Genomic DNA, 21,762 nt, shown 5'->3' on the forward strand with positions numbered 1-21,762 from the left:
TGTGTGTGTGTGTGTGTGTGTGTGTGTGTGTGTGTGTGTGTGTGTGTAATATATTTAGATTTCTTTGCACAGTGCGTCCTTCGGAAAGAACATGCGCTATTAATGCTTGATACTCTTCCGCAGCGCAGCTTGAAAGTTTTAGATTTTATTCTTCTATAAGTGAAATTTCGAGTTCACTCATTATTCTTCATTCTCGCTTCGCTCGTAACAAAAAAATATATAATTCTTCCCATTTTGTTTAAATGTGGCTGCTTGTTTCTAAATGTATGTAAATGAGCTAATGTGTCTTACATTCGAGGTAAAACAGAATTTTAGAGACAGATAGCCATATTTAGAGCAATTGATGGTCCTATTGAGATCGATCTCATATTGAAAAAAGGAAACAGAAAAAAATTAATTTCCACAATTATTTCACAAATTCGTACTTTCGTTCGGAACGCCAGCAAGAAATAATGTACTAATAGCGCATACCAATTTTAAAAGGGACGTATTGTGCAGCAATAGCGTGCGCCTTAGAGCACTATGAGGTTACTTTTTTTTATAGACGACAGAGATCGTTGTACGCACGGCATTGTACGTCGGCGAGTCTTAACTTTTCATCGTCCTTTTCCCGTCTTGCCTTCTACCCGCACTCACCGTCGTGTCCTTACAAATATACAGTTATGCAATTATAGCAACTGCGGCGCGTTGTAGGATTGGTTCGCGCTTTGCGAGATGGCCGCGTTAAAATCTAAGTTTACCAGACCAAAATGTCTTATATCTTAAAAATTGACTTGGATACCGCCGAGCGCGGAATCAAAAAGGTTTTGAAGCAGGGATCGAAAATAATATAAAAAATACCAGTTACATTTTCTTTTAGTTTTATATAAACGAGATGTAAAAATTAATTGGCATGATTACTAGTGTAACGTAATACCGATAATATATAACTTTTCAATATTATAATGGTATTTATAATAGTATTATTATTATATTATTCGATTTATTAAAATACGAAATGGAAGCTTTTACTTTTCTCTTTTATAATGCAAAGACTCACTACAGTCCAAGATAAATAAAAGATGTACAATTATTTCATATCATATTTTATAAAAGAAAACTAAGGGAACCAAATAAGTTACAACAATACATTTTCAGAATTTTACGGTTAATTATAATCGTATCTCTCTCTCTCATATCCGTCATTTTTTCCCTCAAATCTTTTTATAAAATATCGATATTCTAATGACTTTTTTTATAAACCATCAAGAATCTACAAATCTGATTGATTTGATAATATCGGCATTCAATATTATAATAGTAACACTGATATAATATCATCATTTTCAAAAAGTTATATACATACATCATGTGTGTATATATCTATATATATATACACACATATGTATTATATACCGGTATAAGGAAAATTTCGATTACATCCACATTTGAGACATTATTCAATATCGGTCATTAAAGAGGTTCAGTGCTGCGGTTTTATAAGATAAAGAGATATATGCAATATATCGATATAAAATTATTTCGGTATTCAGTCCCTGCTTCCAAGGACTTGAAAGAATCATGTGAAGAAATCACACGGAATTGTTACAAGGTCGCTTTCAGCGAAGTCTACCCCAAGCTCTAAGCGCGCTTAAATTATATTATTCGTTTTGGCGATTTAATGTCTTGGCGGTTCGAGTCCTCGATTTGGAAGGTCGGAGGTCGGAGGCCCTTCGTGTGAATCGGGATACCCGCGAGATTACGGCTCTGGGGATCTTTCGACTCGATAATCAGTGATGATTTGATGATGCGTTTGCATCATGTAATCGTCATTAATATCAAATATCTATTGCAACATGGATATGAATTGGCAGAATTTCTTTGAGCAATATATTATTGGATATTTTGAATATTTTATCATTATATAAAGAGATAAGATTACGCAACAATTAATAATTAATCGCAAATGATCGAGCACAAATTAATCCTTAAACTCCGAATTATACTGTGTAAATTTGTAAATATTTTATATTAAAATAAAAGAAAATATTTTCCGTATGAACATTATATATTAAAATAAATTACATAAAAAATATATAAACATAATATCAAACTCATATTCCATGATTGTTAGTTAAAAGTGAAAACCTAATAATCTGTAATAAATCATGTTAGATTTCTTTTGATATTACTCTGTCCGGAATTTAAGAGTTAATTATCAAAATAATATTTGCAAAGAAAATGAGAAAGTAAAGTATGATTAATCCAAAACAGACTGATATTCTGTAAAAAGAAACAAATGCTTTCTATTATTTGTTTGTGAATCGCCAGTCAAAAGGAATTGTGAATCGTCAGTCACAAAGGAAAATAACTCTATATAATGGAAGAAACAATATTTTATACAATATTTTACTAAAATTTGATTTACTCATATCATACGTTACGAACATTTTTTTAAGTCCGTGAGAGCTCGTAACCTCGTAATCGTCGCCTGCATCTCCGGCCTATTTTGAGCAACGGCCCATTGTTAGAGAAGCTGAAGACGTTTGATGAAGCGATGATGAAGCTCTCGCCGACGTTGATCGCGCTCGCGGCGATAATTTCTCGCACCACAATTGCACTAGCGTAAATTGGCATTTTTGAAGTACGTATTTCGTCGTGATCTGGCATCATTATGTCTATATCTTATCACAAGTCGTCGGTTCACCCTTTCGTCCTCGGCATGCCGAATATCTACAACAGAAAAAAAACCAAGCCATTTCATTGATTGATTTTTGTATAAAATCGGAATTTTTTCATATGACATAGTTATTGGAGATATATGTTTGCTATATTTACTAAAATTATTAGTACTTTTTATAAGTAACTAAATAATTTTTTTTTATTTAACTTAAAATAGTAAACATAAAAATATTCTCTATAGCAATAATTATATGAAATATTCGATTTACTATAAGTAAACATATAGGTAAAATGTTAAAAAATCTAGCAGCTTTTACCAACAGCGACATGTATTTTCCACTCTACGCGTTTTGCAACAAGCTGTGACTTATAATTAGGCATGATAACTTTGCCCGGCTAAGAGCCTGGCTTCGTAACACTTGAATAAATACAGATTTCCAAACTATCGTCGAATATATATCAGCAAGAAAGCCGTTAAAATTATCAAGCGATCATATTTTAGCGGAATTATCATAAAACTCCATATTTTTCACGGAAAGATAATAGAAAATTGTTATTGTCACCGTGCAACTAAAAAAATAAAATCTATCGTAATGGATAGCATAATGTTTCGATATAAAATAATCGTTCAATATTTAATTCACTTCAATCCAATATATTTAATTGCATTTTGCTTTATATCTGTGATAGATATCTTTCGATTAAAAACAGTATCTTAAATAATAGAGCGAATCAGATATTAACAATAGTAAGACCAATCTTGGAGTTTGGCACAAGAATATGTAGTTAACATTATATAACATTTCAACTAATAAATAAGTATATTTAAATTATATATCAGACGTTCCAGAAACTTCAATCTTAATTCTACCGACAGATATTTTTATCAGTTTTAGAGTTTTAAATATAATGTTTTAAAGAACAGAATTTTTTGGAACATTTAAAACCTATTGGATTTAGCGTTTAAGTAATTAGTATTTAAGAAAACTCGATAACGGGCATTCGATTAATGCACTAGCGAATAAATTCAATCAGCAAAGGCTGTCTCAACGCGATCTCTCGGAAAACGGAAACTCTTCCAAGACTGTTCAGCTGCTAAAGGGCCGTTTCGGCTATTTTCCACGCGCTTGATCCATTGCCCTAAATTGGTCCAGCTATGCGACGAACGAGTCCGACCCCGAAGAAGTCGACCGTGGCATCAACTTTTTCATTCCTGATATTGAAAAGTTTCCCCCGGGCCGCGCGAGAGCCAGAGAGATCAAAATCCCTCTCTTCCGACGCGACCTCTCGACGTCCGTCGGAATAGTCGACGATGGTCGACGACGGGAGCGATCGGAAGCGATAGTTCTGCAGATTGGTTAAAGAGCGAAGAGGAAGGATCGCGAATCGCGACGGGAAAAATGGGGAAGGGTGATTTGAGCAAGAGAAGAAGCTATTGGGAAGAGAAGGAGTTAGGTGGAGATGACGTAACGCTGTCGTTATATTAGGTTGTTACAAAAATCGCGTCGATTTCTGCGAGAGTGACTCTCCGTACAAAAGCGTGCGAAACTTCCGTAACACAATTTCCAACGAGATTCCGACAAGAAGTTATAGATGATGAGCAATGAAGCGCAAATATATGTAACGGAATAGAAGTAAACGGTTGATAAAAACGGATAATTGTAATGATGCGAGTCACTCAACAATAATGCGTATCTACTAATAATCGAAATTATAATTAATAATAGAGATATTTGATAAAGAAAAAATATATATATAAGAAATAAAGGAAATTAGAATGTAATAACTAATATACCTATATAATGAAAGTCAAGAAGAAAAATGATCAAAGAAAATTAAAAGAAAAGAATGAAAACAAAACAATGAAAAGGATCGTCAAGAAGGGCAAAGCTTAAAAAAGTAAGGATGATACAAATAGATACCTAATAAAAATATAAGGAATGACAGGAAACAAAGGCGAGAGAAGTTGTAATCGTCAAAGGAAGAGAAGAACAAGGACAAAGGAACAGGATTAAGATAAAGAGCAAATAAAGAAGAATAATACGGAAGGATATATACATTGCGAGAGAGAGAGAGAGAGAGAGACAGGTTCAAAGCAGCGAGGACATGATGAGATAATAAATATCGAAAAAGATAAGAAAGTAAGAGCAAAAAGAGCAAGGATTGTACAGAGAAAGACTGTGTTAAGAGAGCAAGAACGATATGGCGAGATAATAAATATCGGGAGAGACAGGAAAACAAGGAGAGGGGAACTTCGTTCGATTCGAAGAATGCAAAGGAGCGAGGATAGCAGGATCAAGATCGAAGCTGAAGTAAAAATAATGTATAAGCGAGCGGCGCTAACAAGGTCGACGATGCAGGATCAAGATAGGGACCCAAGAAAGAAGAACACGAGGCGAAGTTAGGGGACAAGGACAACAACCTGAAGTAATAGATACCGGGATACTCCAATCAAGAAACACAAAGAAAGAAGAACAAGACAAAGAAGTAGAAGCGAAGGAACGAAGCAAGGGTGGACCAGGTAACGGATATCAGGTTAGTAGTCGAAGAAAAAGAAAGAAGAAGAAAAAACTAGGGGACGAAAATGCGGGAGCAAGAGAGAGAGAGCTCGCAACTTACATTCGCGATCGAAGCATTGTTTAGCGAGAAGTCGATAGCTGATATCGATGGAGTGAGTCGATGCACGCAAACCTGCACGACGGGGGGAGAGGGAAAAGAGGAGGAGGTGGAAGAGGGGGAGGAGGATTTAGGGGGACGAGCAGGATCCTCGTCGTCGCCGTCGCCGTCGTCGTTGTCGTAGTCGACGTCGTCGAAGTGATTTACATGCACGCCGAGGTGGCTTTTACCGTTCGTGAACGTGTTCGTAACACGTACAACGATACGTAGCCTCGTACGTGTGTATGTATTGCGTGTTTGTGAATATTTGTGCATGTGGATATGCGTGTGCATACAGGCTACATTCTCCACTGTCGGCTAGCTAACGCCGAAATCCGGGAATTGGGTTTCGCGTTGGCGGGCGCGTCATTACTTTGTTTATGTGAACGAGAACGCGCTGAGACAGCGAAGAAAAAGTGTCCCGTACGGGTAGATCTGGACGGGCTAATATTTACCGGACGGGTGGTAGCGCGGAGCGATAGCGCGAGCATAGCGTTTCACGATTTTTTCCCTCAGCTTTATGCATGCGGCTGATCCACTTTGTGAACGACGACCAATCGCCACCCGCCCCCGCTGCCTGCATTGGCAGCATACCAATACCAAACCGATTTCCGTTTGTTCGTTCGACCGATGTACTTCGCTCGCTACGAGGTATTTCTTCTCTCTTGTCACTTCCGTTTCGCTCTGTCTTTCTATTAGAGAGAAAGATTCGCGCGAGAGAATAATGCAAAGATAGTACCAAGATATGGAGTACAGAAAAAAGATCGAAATGTAGAATATAATGATTTAAATATAATATATAGTAAGATATTAAAAAGATATTAAGCACATTTTAAAAATGATTTATTTAATTAAAATTTTGTGTGTAAAATTCCGAAAATCGTGAGACTTAAATAAATAATTAGCACTTTAAATAATTAGTACGCTATCGAATCATTACTTAATCTGCTTAAATAAGTAAAACGCAAGGTAAAATTATCTTGTGGAAACATTACATTTTATAGTTAATTTAGAAAATGGTATTGACTTATTGATACTCTCTAGAAGCAACAATGTGATTTGTTAAATGATTAATTACATCAATTTCAAGATTATAGATGCAACATTGATAACTTAGAACGTTCTCTATTTTATATCAATTTTTAAGTTGGTCATCATTAGCCTTCTTGTGTTTTCTTATTTCGACGATTCCGTCATATTTCTCCGTAAATTCTTAATGATCATTGGTATTCCCCCGCGACCTTGAGCAAGACGTCGTCGGAAACATCTTCGTCATCGATTCAAGTGAGAAGGCAGGAAGTGTACACCGATTAAGTATACGAGGGAAAAGCGGCGATAGAACAAACGGAAAGAAAGAAAGTGAAAGGAAGAAACTGTGTCTTCTCAAATACCCACCTGCGAATACCAGACTTTACGTCGAAGAATGTAAATCCACGAGTAGATTTAACGGCGTTTTAACGAGCGCAATCGTGTAATATTGTTACGCACATTATTACGAGATGAAACGCATTACGTGTAATCGCGAACCGTCAATGGATGCCTATTACCAGTTTTTGCTGTTAATATCTTGCAAGAACATTGATTTTGAATCGATCGTAATTTACCTATTTAAAACATACAGTGATAAAACGATAGATTTTGCAATAGATATCATAGTTAAGATATAAATTATAGTTAGACATTCAAAAAATTATATGTATGTAAAATTGCGTTTCTATACCATGTAGAGGCAACGTATATCTTTTTGTTTGGATTAAGTCTAAACCTAAGCTAATATTCTTTAGACAAGGGGATCGCTCGAAGATTCGACGATTTTCTTGACACGTGTTTCACGTGGAAATTCGGTGCCGGTGGATTTAGATAGCAACGGAGAGGATAAAACGGTAGAGGGAAGAGTGGGTAGCTGAGCGTTCATTCATTCGCACAAGTACAAAAGCTCTCTCAACGGGATGAAAGATCGGGCGTCGATGCTAAAACGCGGCTCCCCGCCTGGACCTGCTAATGGATTCTGCACTCCGATGTCATCTTCCTCTTTTTTCACCAACTCCGGCTCGAATCCATATACTTTCCGCTTCCTGCGCCTCGATTCCAGGTGCTCGCGTTTCGCGTTTTCGCATGGTATAATGTATAATTGGGTGAAATTAGAATCGGGGATATATTCACTCGCTCACCCATGCGATGGAGAGAAAAAGTTCGAGTATATTTTGCGATTCATTATTACGTTAGATACCGAAAATCAGCTACGTCCAAGTAGGATTTAAGTACTTAATGGATAGCGCTTAAATACTTAACGGGAAGAAAGAGAGATCAAATAATCGACATAGATCCTCGGAGGAACGGAAAAAGACAGTTTTATCTTCCGGGTTCACGTCCCCATTACGATTCGTGATTTGAGTTAGCGGCAATTTCGAAGGAAGTGTCTTTTATTGCCCCTGCAACTCTATTTTCGAATCTTACGAGTCCACCGAGCGTTTATTCTTCCGTCCTTTTGATTGCGTAATCGCAGTAATTCAACGAGTATCGTTGACTATATCCGTGGTAAAAAGAACACAATTAATCGAAACTATATCGATGTTCTTAACGACGCGGAAGTAGCGGCACTTCCGTCCCAATGAAACCAGTCGACTTTCCTTCCAGGCGGTAATTAACTGTCGCCTTGCAAACGCCCGATTGCGAATTTCCGGATTCCATTTCGCGAAGCGTTTTATCGTGCGCGATCTTAGTAAATTACCAATTACTGGTGAATCGTTTTTTATACAGCGTAACTCGTAACGAATGTTTCAACGTTGATCCGCGCGCGCAAAAAAAAAGAAAAATCTTTTTGACATAAAAAGTATTTTGACACGAAAATTATTTTGTGACGCTAAAACACTTTCGCGATTGTTTATTATAATGTTCATGCATTTTCAGGTAGTTAAACGTTACTAAATAATAGTGTTAATAGCGTATCTGAAATTCTATGGTTCGCAAAGAGAGATTTCGCTCGTTTTACAAAATATTATACGTCTAACTTGCGAGTGAAGTAAATATTTACGCGAACAATACAATGTATATACGTATATGCTAGCATTCACGTTTCATTCTAGGTCAAACGCTGTTAATTACGAATTAAGTACACATATAGAACGCATATAATTACACTAATAGCGACATTAATTATAATGCTACTGATATTACAAAGCAAACAGTACTACTGAATATTCGGTTTTACATTTAACTCAACGTAAGAAATTTATAATTATCGTTTCTTTTTTTCTTTAAACAACTTTTAACAACAAATATTCACGTTTTTTTTCCTAGAAAAAGATTTAATATATTATAGCAAAATACGAAGTTACAATTAGAATTTTTCCACAATTTACAGCAAGTTGTTCCAATATCAGCATGCAAAAATGTTTTTTTAACTATACATATAATGCATATATGTGATTATTATTTTCTTTTATACAATTAAATCTGAAAACAAAAAGAAGGAGAGAACGTCGAGTTACATTTTTAACAATATACATATTTATTCAGTATAGGACGATATGTGGCACGCCATTCACTGAATAAATTTAACTTCAATATCACGCAATAATTTTGATTCCAGCATTTACTAAAAAGAGAATACATCGTTTTTTTTAGCCGTATATGGAGCACTCCTGCTAGAAAACTCCGAAAACATGAATGCTGCCTTCTTCAGTATTTAAAGGGTTAATCGCGATAGCATTAATAATACCTGCAGCTTGTATCAATTGCACAATTATACATCGAATCGACCTTCCATTTCAGTCATCCATTACTGCGAGTCCGAAACGCGTCCAATATACGGAGAGCAGTTCGGCCCGATTCAATTTGAAAAAATAGGTTGCGTTAGCTTTACATAGAGCACAGTTTTTTATATTTTTAATTTCCATCCCGGCAGCGCCATTTCTATCTGTCACTGACACACGGGGCGGGGGTTGGGATAGTGGTGGCGTACCATGCCGATGTATGATCTGCCTGCTGATATATGGCAGTAACGTGAGCAAAAATGCGGGGCCGATTGAATTACATTGAGTTACGTGTCGTTACGCAATGTATCTACGAACCGGGCATGGGGAATGCAGAGGGGGACAGTGGGAAGAGCGGAGTGGAGGAGCGGAATTTATAGCACGACCTTTTGGTTACGTTTGATTTTGAAAAATCGTCACCGCCAAAAATTACGAGCCCACCCCACGCGCGTACGTTTTGGCACGTGCGCGTCGACCATATTTATTTGCCCCACGTGTTCTCCGTTTCGTTTTGCGTCTCCCTTTCTTTCCTCTCTTCCCGTATCGCTCTCGCTCTCATGATTTTGAACCCGTTCTGCCGCCGCTTTCCCGAAGAAATATACGGTCGGAGGAAACGACGCCGTATAATACTCGCGCGACGTTTATCGTTATGCATGTTGAAATTACGAATTAAGAACGGCATCCTTAAATAGCATGGAGATACCGGCGGAGAAGCGACGTACTTTCCGAATTTAGCGGTGAACGTGCCTACTTGATTAATTTTTTTAGTTGTACTTGTGTTTTTTTTTTAAATATGCCTTTTGTTTCTTTTAAAATATGCGTATTATATTAAGGTATTCGATGACATCAATTTTAGTTTAAACCAGCTTATAGAAAGAGTTAATGACAATTAGTATGATACGATAATATTCTTAAAATTTAACTTTTGCAAGAAAATGGCAACATTTTGATTTATTACTTTTCCAATTACAGTATCTAACCACATGTAGAAATAGCCGAGTATAGCATTATCCGATGAGCTATTGCTATTATAGATAAGTTTTTATGTATTCTCCGTTCCAAAGACGGAATCGTGAATTTTGCAAAAACCACGATATCGCGGTAGCACACAACTATTCGGCCAACGGTCATTATCGATGGGTTATACCGAGCGTTCCTTACGCTTAGGGTATTGTACTTGCTCTTAGAGAGATACGCGACAATTCGAATCCGGATAGAGGGACGGTGCCGGTCGGCCACTGAAGAAAGGGGATAAGGGGATGAAACGGCGGAGAGGAAGAGGGTGCGGAAAGAGGGAAAAGAAGAACGAGGAGGGTTAGCCTGTCGAGTGGCGCAGAGGGGAAACGGCGGGCTCGTTGGTGCAAGGGAGCGAAAGACGCGTGTCGGTGCGCCGAAGGAGGGTAGGTACGTGGCAAGATAGCGGCGGGTGGGAGGGTTGGCCACGTGGCGCCGCGGCGCGCCGTTCCGGCGCCGTCGTCCCGCACACCCCGTGTACGGCTCAGTTCCACTTCAACCCCCAGCACAACGGCCCAAGCGGCTGGCTGGCTGGCTGGCTGGCTGGCTAGCTAGCTAGCTAGCTGGCTGGCTCGCTCTCTTCGTCTTCTGCGAGACGAACGGGACTACTCGATCGCGCCGTTAGTTAGGGGAATGCAGCTCGAACCGATCATATCGGGTGATCCGAAAATTACATTATACTCTTTTGATTATAGATTAAGATATAGGAAATTGATCTCAGAAATTGATATTAGTAAGAATTTCTAGCAATTTTTTATTGATAAGTCAAGGATTTCTAGTTTTTTTAGAAATGGCAAGCCATCATGTATTGCAATTTTTATACTAGGATTTAAATAGAAATTCTGTAAGGTAAAAATTCCTTCGATTGGAGTTGATAGGTATTAATCAATTTATTTAAAATTGAATAAAAATAACATTTAATTATCCAATTAAGCTTTAAACTTTTAAACTTAAAATCTGATTTGATAAACTTTTATTTTTTACTCATATCATATGTACATACAATAATCGGTACTAATCATAAGTATCGATATTCCAAATGTGAAATAAATATTCTTCTTCTTAATGTTAGATATATTAGCTATTTAAGATAAAGGAAGAAAGTGCACAATGTTTCGGAAATACACCTAGTATATCGACCTTGCTCGGTTAAGACAGCGACGTTTAACTCGTTTCGCATGACCTTCGACCTATGCCCATGATTTGGCGATAGTTAAGGTTTATATCCACTGATGTCGGATCGCTTTGTGTCGTAAAATTGAATTAGGCGCTCTGAAAGTATTGTCGCAATCTCAACGCGCTTGTTCGCGATGAACGGCGCCGTTTCATGCCGATTATCGATTTCGGCATGGCCGGAGAGAGATTTCGGCTCCTTGCAAGTACGAGTCTCGAAGATAGAAAATAGAAGAAATAGCACAGAGAATAGCATATATACAAAAGGCGGTATCATGCTCAGATTCGTAATTCTAAAATAGATTCCCATCTTAACAAAAATCTTTTAATAAAAATAGAATTTATTATAGGATTTATGCAAATTAAATTTTTTGATTTGTACACAAATAGTAAATACTTTTTAATTATTTTCAAGAAATCTTCTAAAAAATTAATTAATACTTGACTAGCAAAATATCTTATCATAAAATAACTTTTAATTATATCTTTTCTATGAAAAATCGATATTCTAAGCTTCTTGAGAAAAAACGCAGAGAATCTATAAAAGGACGCTCTGTGAAAGATATTGGCCATCAGATAACGGCCATCAGATTTTTCCACGTCACTAGAAATCTGAAAATGCTGCTCGATTATAATACGCAAGTCTTCTGTGCCATGCCGTTAGGAAAAATAATTTTAATCGTGCACTTAAGTTTAGATCTGCGTGCTATGCAAATCTTATGTACACGCTAAATAACACATTATAAAGTACAATTTTACTTTTTTACATAATCATATTAAATGTATTTATTACATAAGTTGTATATTTGCTGTCATAGATTATGTGATTTTTTAAATTCATTAATAACAATCTACTAGACACGTCGAATATTTTGTATCGTAAATATCTGAGCGTATATTTTATTTAATTATTTCACATAACTTACTTAATTACTTTTTGCTTTGTTTTACTAAATCTTGGCGTTTAATTATCTTTATTACGGTAACTGAATTCACGATGTAATTTGGCATCAAAGCCGGTGCACTAGCTATACATTTAAACCTCTGATTCGTCGACATATTATTGTCGACATATTTGGGGACACTTACTCTTAATTAGCCCATGAATATTTTATTTGAGACAGTTCAAATTAGTTTGTAGAAAATTGGTTTGCCGTAACGTCATTAGCATGACATGATCTTTCATGCTCCATTCGATTATCGCAAAACTGCATGACTCCTTGGAATCTTTTATTGCGCGTATATAAATATTACATTGAGCTTAACAATCAAATAAAAGTAGTGTTAATTAGAAGTTCTTTCTAAAATCAGAGTTTTCATATAATAAACAATGCATGCGAAATATGTATAAATATTTCAATTTGTCACATCTACCGTCGCTCTAACATTTATATAAAAAACTTTGTCATTCCACTTTCTATATAAGCTCTTCTTTAGGTCAATTATCCAACTGTCCACGCAATGAAATACAAAAACTCACGGTACGACTAGTGGCGGACAACGTAGTGGCAGCTTGCATTCGCGAAGTAGAACGAGTCAGTCGCGAGTCAGGCAGATCGCGACGCTTTTCGATTCGAGTCGACTCGATGGCTTCGAGTTTTCCCCTTGCAGCCCGCCTCGCGGGTCCTATATATACGTTACGTCAGCATGTTTCAGCGGCTGCCGGTGCCCGAAAGTTTTCGCCCGGCGACAAGATATTTCAAGTGGTCGCCCGGTCGCTCAGTCGCGCGATCGTCCCGCGCTGAAATATTGGACGGCTCTTTCTTGCAGCCACATATTCTTCCTCCACCTCCGGGCACACCCCAGTACCGCCGCCACTTTCCACCGCCAACCACCCCTCGCTACCCACCCCCTCGTCCCTGTCATCCACCATCTCCCGCGACCTTCTTTTTCTCCCCTGGCTTCCTTCTTTTCCGTTCCCAACCTCTTCCTCCGCTGTCTAACCTCCTTCCACCCTAGCTCTACCTCCTTCTTTTCCTCCGTCCTGACGTCTTCTTTTCGGTGGCCGGGCGCCTGCCTTCGCGCAAGAACTTCACGACTTATGACTCGCGTATTAAGTCCGGCGAAGCTCCGGCTATCCGCCGTTAACTACCCATGAATGAGTTACGCTCGGCCGACGCTAATTTCCCAGATTGTCCGAAAGGGACGTAAAGTGTCTATTAATCCGCGTAACGAGGACGAAGCTGCTCCGGTCGCAGTCGCAGGGGTGTCCCTGGAGGAAGAGCTACGAGCTCTTTTCCGGTCCTCGGCGAAAGACGACGAGGAAGAAGATGGGGAAAAACGTTGTCGTCAAGAATCATGGAAGAGAACGTCTCGCGAACGCGCATCTTCGGTAAACTTAGTCACGTACAGTTAGGAATACGTATTTTTCGCGAATTTTAGGGAATTGAGTGGCAAGATTGACGCGATGAAATGTAGATGATGCGTGTGAAACAACAGGTTAAATTTAGCACAAGAGCACATGTTTTATTATAATCTTATTGACCAGATTGTTAGATGAACCTATTTTTTACAGAGATTTACTGAAGTTCTTCGTTTTCATATATGGAAGATTTTATGACAAACTGAAAATATCAGAGGAGAAAGAGATACTTTTAATACTGGGACGAGTGGGACATATGTGAACAATTTGCACATATTACGCTAGTAAAAGTTTTAGCATTTCTTGTGTTTATCGCAAGAATTACAAAAATATTTCTTTCAAAAAATAAAAGATTGAAAACTTTCTATTTTCATGCACAATATCTTTAAATTTTTCAAATCTGTTCCAGTATTTAAATCTACCTTATACATTTAGGCAGGATTTTTAATCAAATTAAGTAAATGCAATAATTTTGTTAGTGAATAAATTCTAAAAATTCTAACGGTATTGTTGATTACTACATATGTAGATTCGCTAATTCTAATAAATATTTTTTAAAATTATTTTTATCTTAATATATAGAATTAATATTTTGATATCTGTTATGTTTAATAAACATTTTTATTATATTAGCAACTACATGTTTTAGACATCTTAACAATAAGATGCACGACATGGAAAATTCTCGTGGAGAGACTAGACATCAATTAAATGATATTACTTATATAAAATATAGATATAATGAACATACATACAATATGTATTCAAAGTAAGTTACTTAAATCGTATATTCCGAGGCGCAATGAATTCAGAAATGCAAGTACAAGTTAATGCTATGTAATTTATTTCGGTAAAATCTCTAAAATTTGACGTATTTTCGAGTAAACTGCCCAATTAATGTCATTTCATAGTTTGGAAGCAGAACAGAGGATTTCCTATATTTGTACGTATGATGTCTCATTTCCATCAGAGAATAAATGACATAAAATGACGTTGATTGTCCTATTTTCCAGAAATCGACATAGATTGCAATTAAAAGTCTTTGTTTTTTAAATACAATTATTAAGTTAAGTTCTAAGAGATTCAAGCTTTTTCTATTTTTTTATATTATAGAAAAAAAAAAGAGGAAAATTTATATTATATAAAATATATTTTTATATTAGAAAATTATTTTTATTATTCAAAAATAAATTTATTTATTCAAGCTTCAGAAATTTCTCGGTAAATTTCAAATAAAAATATATTTGATTTGATTTGATTAATAAATAAAATATTCGCACGTTGTGCGACGGTCATAACAACGAGAAAATATATTGAGTCTCCCAAATCCTAGTACAAAATTCTAATTAAGACTAAGAAGTATGACGATCAAGCCATTAACGCTCTATCTCCGGGATTCCGGCTTACGCGAGAGACATCAACATTAAGGGGTGGTTCGATACTACATGTCGTTACAAGAGATAGCACGAGTCGGACCTCGGCGGGAGAACGATGAGGACGGGAAGAAGGGAACTCCCTTCCTTCGTGGCTCCGCGTCCTTCTTAAAGGATAACGACGGAAAACGCTGGGCGGAACAAAGTAGTTGGCGCCGATTAAACAAATCGCATTATAAGTTAGCCTCTGCTGGCTGGTAGTACCAAACTTACCAACTCGCTTTATATTAAGACGAACCGCCCTCCAGGACATCCCCCGGGCCGCGCGCCACGCTTGATCTGAGACCGGCTATAAACTTCAGAAATGCTTCTCCCCCTTCTTCCTTCGACCTCACCCTTCTCGCTCGGATACAGACAGGGAGAGGATATAATTGTTTAATTGAATTTATTAGGACGTCGCTCGTAGATTTGTCAACGCTGACAGTTTTAGTCCTCGCGCCGTCGACGCGCCGCCACCGACCCACACCTAACGTCCTCACCCCAATCGCGGGCCTACGTGTTACGGGACGAAGTCAAGATCCTTTATTTCTCCCGAACCCGATCCAATCTCCGGTCCAATCCCCTGATCCTAACTAGCGCTCTATTAGTCATAATTAGCTCGTCCCAACACAGACTCGTTTGCGAGCGTCTGCGCTTTTCCGCGATTTCTCTGAACTTTAACCTCATGACCCGTCGAGAGAGCGAGCGTCTCAAGGAGTGACCGCGTTTCTTTATCTCACCAGATGAATGTTTCATACCGCGGCATGACGTTTGTAGGATCGACTGGAATTTTAATGTCACGCGCGAGAGGTAACGACTAGACGATTAATAGTTTCTATAGCTAGATTTGGTGCGCAAAAAATATCATCCGAAAGCCATTGCCCGATGTCATCGGGCGGATAATTAGACAACTGATTAAAATTTCATATATGCCGGTCGCCTCTCCGAAACGAAAAAGCGTAGGATGCATTTTTAATGTGCAGTTATCATTTCAAAGTGAGTAATTCCATTGCTTTAACAATACAGCAAAAAATTATTCCTCAAGAATATTTGAAATACGAAATTAAACTTTGTTGAAAAGGTACGAAATTTAATTTTGATTCTCACGCAGAGATTCATTTCTATAGCATGAAATAAAAATGTGTTTTCCTCGACTTTAGCTCTGAAAATGTTAACGACTTTATTTTTCTACGGTAAAAAAGAATAATTTTTATGTGATTAATAATAATAATCAATTTCGCGTAGTCTAAAATATACGGGGTTACGGGGATTGCTGATAGATTTTAGATAAGACTGACGAACGTATATAGAAAGAGGGATAGGGAGAAGGAGTTGTAAGGGATTGAAATTCGCACTAAAATTTAAACACATCAATATTAGACTGCCGTAAAAGTTGCTTTACGACGGTGAAACCATCAAAACTATCGAGCGGCCTGATTGCATTTTCGTTCCGTTTTACAATCCTCATGAACGACGCCGGCGAAGTGCACGAGCATTATCGTTTTCAACTCGATTATCGTGATTCCACGATGATCGACTGCAGAGCCGAACGCATACTGCGCAACGACATTTATCTAGAAACTTTTTCCCCAAACACGACGTGTCCTATCTGCCCGACATAAATCCAGCAAAAACGAATGAATCGATAGATCCAGTGTACTTCGGTTTAATAACTGCTCGAAAGAGCTTAAGTGTTATAAAACTGTTATGAGTAAAACTAAAGATAAATTACCGGAAACTTCGTTGCGTAAAATCAAGATATTAATTAGAATTAGAGAAGATAACTTAATTAATGTATTCAGTTTCAATCAGCGCTTCTTAAATTTCTTTAAACCATCTGAGATAAAATATAAAAATTTATTAGGCATGCGCAAATGTACAATATTAAAATATAGTTATATTTAAAAGTTTCGTGTGTGCTTGTACAAAAATAATTTGAAATGACGCGCTTCTGGTACGTTGAACAAATTTTATTAAACTAATATTATACGCATGATCGAATACTTGCAGCGTGCATGGCAAGGTCATGCGATTAATTTTGCAGCGGAGCCTTATAAATCGAACGAATCAGTCGCTTATTCATCCGTTTCAGACGGATTCATCGGCCGTGTCATCCTTAGTCACTCTTGCGCCATCGCTCATATTCGAGCGAAGAAACGTGAGTTTTACGAGTAAAAAGGAATTTCAGTCGAGACGAAGGGTGCATCGTCCGCGAATTCTTTTGTAAGAATGTTCTATCGGTGATGTTAGTGCAACGTACGTGATTTTTCGCAATCGCGGTAACTCGATATCGGACTCATAAATTTACATTACGTTGGTAGAGATACGATTGCACCCTCGCGGAACGCATTTCAGCGATGTTAAGAATGATAGTGCAACTGAAATTGTATCCCGCTAATGGACGCGGAAAATTACGCAATTGAGAGATCTTTTTGCGAAAATTACCGTCGTCCGAAAAGAAGTAACTGGACGTTTCGTCGATTAATTTAATCAAGAGCACTAACCCGCTGTGCTGAATCCAAATATCAGGTCAACCGTTAAGTTGATGCGTATTTATTACGGAGGTATATTTGTCGTGATGAATTTTTGATAGAGATGGAATAATAAGATCACCAGTAAGATAAGAAGAAATGGTTGAAAATAAAAAATAATATATATCATTTCATTACACTAGAAAAATAAGCTCTTTTATTTATCTCTCAAGATTTGCTGAAAATACACATCAATTTTTATAGTTTGATCTGATATAATATATATACTATTAATTCAGACGTTTCATTTATATATCGAGAATAAAAATTAACTTTAGGTAAGAGAGATTCAATTAGTTTTACAGTTGTTTGTTATAAAATATCAAAGTTCACACGTATATGTATCGAAATAAAACGTAATCCGGTATTCTCGCAATATCATACTTGCATTATTTCTGAAATACGCATTTTCACCTAACGAACGATACTAATCTGAAGTACTCTCAGAAATCGGACGAAGCACTTTAATTTCCTGGCAGGTGGGTGGGTGGGTATAGGAAAAGGAGAAACGAATGGAAACGAGACAGAGTGGCCGGAAAATGTGCGAGAAACGGGATAGTGAGAGGAGGCGCGGATAGGCAGGCGGATGGATCGTTGTTGCCATGACAGTCCTCTCTCGGACGAGGGTGTGCGGATATATCATTCCTCTCGCAGTTCTCGATTTCTAAGATTGCCCAGCAAGAATTATATTCAGATTCGTGCAAATGATATAACATACCGAATTTAATTTTTGTCCCGCGTTAAAAAAACCGAACTGATAATACGTGAAAAATTTATCCAAGTTTTATTAAATAGAATAAGTGAAGGGTCATAGTTGTTATTATTTCTAATACCGTCATCGTATCTTAAGAGTTTATTATTCATGTTATTCAATACTCATTAAAAAGAAATATGTATCATATAATTTTACATATATAAATATTAATTTATATATTATTAATGTACGTATTAAATGTAACTTATACGTACAGCGAAGAATTTTGTAGCAATTTTTCTCAGAGATAACTTTGATGATTTTGAAACGCACCTCGCGAGTATAATAATATCAACAAATTAATAACATAATTTACTGTGTAACAGAAAACTGCCGTGCAAATAAAATCAAATCGAAATACCGGAGGATCTAACAGTGTTACGAGAGTTTAGAGATCTTTTTTAACTATCAGTTGCTCTATTATAATGAAAGAATATGCAATGTAAAACTAAAGAAATGACAAAGAGACAATGACGTTAAAGGCATATGCACTTTCTTGCGGTGCAATGCAGATGCTTTAAGGCGCTATGAGCTTGAATACCGTTTGAAAAGCTTTAAAAGTGAGAGAGTGAGCGAGTGAATAGGTAAACAAACGCCGGGGTTGTTTACCCTTCTGAGAATGTAGACTAGAGCAGGTTGTCCCGGAAGCCGGAGGCATCCGTTGCATACTTTCCTCTGCCATGACCTATCCTATTTCATTGTGTCCCCCGATGTTACCCCGATCTCTCTTGACTCCCTTTCTCGTAAAAATTGTGCCTCTCTCGGGATATTTAAGTATCTGAGGCAGTGGACGTTCATTGACAATTCATTGGCCAATTAAGTGCTTTCATATTCAATCGCGACTGTCAATAAGCGATTAATCGGACAATAAATAAGCGTCGATCGAGTCTATTTTTCTCTCGTTATCCTCTCTGATTATTTTGGACGTATTGTCTATCGACATATATACGTCTGTGTAAATTAAATTTTTTTTTAGTGGGAAAAAATAGATATAATACAAAGAAAATTTTTCCAAATAAAAAAGTTAAACGCAGTAAAAATATTTTCCAAAGATATTATTAATGCAGTTTATTATAAAACTGTTTTTATCATAATTTATTGTATTCTTGGCATGTTTTACGATATCTTCAATAATTTTTCAGTATTTTTGATCGAAAATTAAGTTTTTAAGACATTTCGTCTTCCTTAAATCAAATGTCAAAACGTATTATGTGTCAAAACTCAACATGTCAATCCCGATGTTCTATCCGAAATCACACGCCCGCCTCCGTCTTTCCGGCGGTATCAAAGGGAAGAAACCTCGCGTTACCTCCATCGAGAGGGCATTCCAGATGACGTCGCAAAACGCGTCATTAAGGGAACAAGAGCAAGTGTCGCTTAGGAGCGGCGACGACGGGGGAGCCGATGTAATTATTTCAAGGCCACTGAACGCGCGATCGAGCGAGCGCGTCTCGCATCGGATCATGCTGCTCCAGTGATCCTGAGGCGCCGCTAATCTCCGATCCTTCTCGCGAGGACATATGTCCTCGAGGTCCATCCGTCCTTCCTTCCTTCCTTCCTTCCTTCCTACGTGCTGCCTCCGATAATGGTCGCAGACGTTACCCGTCGCTGATTTACCTAGACGACGAGAGGGAGCCGCAGCGCGGAAGTTCACTCGGCGCGACACTCGGCAGGGATGGAATTAACGCCCGGGGAGATTCGTCGCCACCGTGACTTTATCGCGCGCGATCACATAATCGATACCTGTCGGGCGGGTGCGCGAAAGCGCAACTTGATAAGGCCATAACGTGTCGTACATTTTATCAGGATTAACGATTTCATAGGGTGCTCTCGAAACTCCGAAGGAGCCTAGCCGATTAAACGAGCCGTTATGTATGATGTAGAGTGACATTTGCAACAAACTTGATAGACTTCTTCAAATTCTCAGTATCAACTCTCCAATTTTTCAAACATCAATATATATTTTTAAAATTTTTTCAATTTTTAAATTGTATTTTTAAATATCCGAATCTCTGGAGTTTCTAAATTTTCAGATTTTAAATCTACAAAATCCTTTTTTCCTGGAAATTGTTTCTGTAATTTTTAAATTTCATACGATTCAAATAACCGCATAAAATAATCGACAGCGTATAATAACTATCTCTATAAGATCATATTTTTGTAATAAGTTTGCAAGCTCTCGAAAACAATCTAATAGATATCTTAAATATCCATAATCTGGTTAAGAATTAAGATTGAAAGAATGAGAATGATTGAATGAATGAGGATTTCTATTTATACATGTCCACAAATGACACTATTGCAATCATTATTGGCGCAGAATGCTTTTACACCAGACGGTTTTTATGCGCGAGCGTCATAAAAAAAGAATATCAATTATATGGTTCAGACGATATTTCGGCAGATTGATGAACGATTCGTGATATAATAAAATAGTAGAAATGGGAAACAAGAAGTAGTACAAAATTATGTTTTTAATAATCATATTCAAGGATCTTTCTATGTTAGCATAAAAATAATGGTAAATTATATACGTAGAAGTAAAATTGTTTATACTATTACAAATATATTTATGCTTACTAAAAATGCAATTCTTAATTGTAAATTAAAAAATGAGGAAGAATATGAAAATTGAGTTGCGCAAGTCGATTAATGCAGTTCGATTTGCGCACATCCGTCACTACTTCAGGCGTGCTTACGGAGGTTCGTTAACTGAGGTGAGATGAGATATAATAAGGCAAAGGTGTGCTCAAAGTTTGCTATTAAGCATGCGACTACGCGCGCGCAAGTGCGATAAATTTCTCGAAGACATCGAGCGTACTTAAGTTATAAGTTATAAATTACAAGTCTTCACACGCTCGGTTAAGTTTCCAGGCGACCGTAATTAAAGGGTAAGATTTCTGTGAGGCTATGTTTCGTCGCAAGAGATAATTATACGTTTGACCTACTTTCGATGCTGCTTTATGTCAACATCCCCTTTCAAGATCGGGATAATTTATAAGTATATCTGCATGTGATGGCCAATTTTTAAGCAGTATTATCTATTCAGATGTTTCAAACATAACTCTATATATTTTATTACAAAGTATATGCAAGCTATAACTTTTAACTTTGCTGGCAATTAAACATTTTTCTAAATAACTGTATAAGGGCAATGCGAAATATGATTCAAAACAAATGAAATAATCAAGGAGTATGTTAAATATAATTTAATTTCTTTAATTAAAAATATCATTTCATAATATATTTAGCCTTCAAATTATTAATATAAATTTTATTTTAGAAGTTATTCAAAACTAATAACGAAGAGAAATAAAATGAGACTGAGACAGGAGTGAATAAATTGAAGAGCACGAATTAAAAATAAGTAACCACACTCTAATTTGTAATTATATAATAAAGATTCAATTGATAATATTATGCTTTTTTCAATTTTGATAAAAAT

At 37.0% G+C, this 21,762-nt stretch overlaps 1 protein-coding gene across 2 annotated transcripts in view; it reads right to left on the reverse strand.

The window, feature by feature from the left end:
* Window positions 1–6: 6 nt before the first annotated feature.
* LOC112456276 (forkhead box protein O-like) overlaps window positions 7–21,762 on the reverse strand; it is a 155,055-nt gene continuing 133,299 nt past the window's right edge. For both annotated transcript variants that reach the window (XR_003040933.1, XR_003040932.1), the window contains exon 8: window positions 7–2,712. The gene's annotated coding sequence lies outside the window, so the exon portion shown is untranslated. The remainder of the gene's footprint in view (window positions 2,713–21,762) is intronic.

This window comes from Temnothorax curvispinosus, unplaced genomic scaffold, assembly GCF_003070985.1.
Source record: "Temnothorax curvispinosus isolate PA1 unplaced genomic scaffold, ASM307098v1 QBEX01006721.1, whole genome shotgun sequence".
NCBI lineage: Eukaryota > Metazoa > Arthropoda > Insecta > Hymenoptera > Formicidae > Temnothorax > Temnothorax curvispinosus.